This window comes from Lipotes vexillifer, unplaced genomic scaffold (assembly GCF_000442215.2).
Source record: "Lipotes vexillifer unplaced genomic scaffold, Lipotes_vexillifer_v1.1 C25403158, whole genome shotgun sequence".
Lineage (NCBI taxonomy): Eukaryota > Metazoa > Chordata > Mammalia > Artiodactyla > Lipotidae > Lipotes > Lipotes vexillifer.
This window is the reverse complement of record NW_006793388.1, coordinates 1-222: the sequence shown is the minus strand read 5'-3', so window position 1 is coordinate 222 and position 222 is coordinate 1. Positions and strand designations below refer to the sequence as shown.

General features: G+C 44.1%; 1 pseudogene; it reads left to right on the top strand.

The window, feature by feature from the left end:
• Positions 1-4: 4 nt before the first annotated feature.
• On the top strand, positions 5-217 carry LOC103090531 (transmembrane emp24 domain-containing protein 5 pseudogene; annotated as a pseudogene).
• The last annotated feature ends 5 nt before the right edge of the window (positions 218-222 follow it).

Genomic DNA, 222 nt, shown 5'->3' with positions numbered 1-222 from the left:
CCAGAAGGAGTGTTTCTACCAGCCCATGCCCCTGAAGGCCTCGCTGGAGATCGAGTACCAAGTTTTAGATGGAGCAGGATTAGATATTGATTTCCACCTTGCCTCTCCAAAAGGAAGAACCTTAGTTTTTGAACAAAGAAAATCAGATGGAGTTCACACGATAGAGACTGAAGGCGGTGACTACATGTTCTGCTTTGATAATACATTCAGCACCATTTCTGA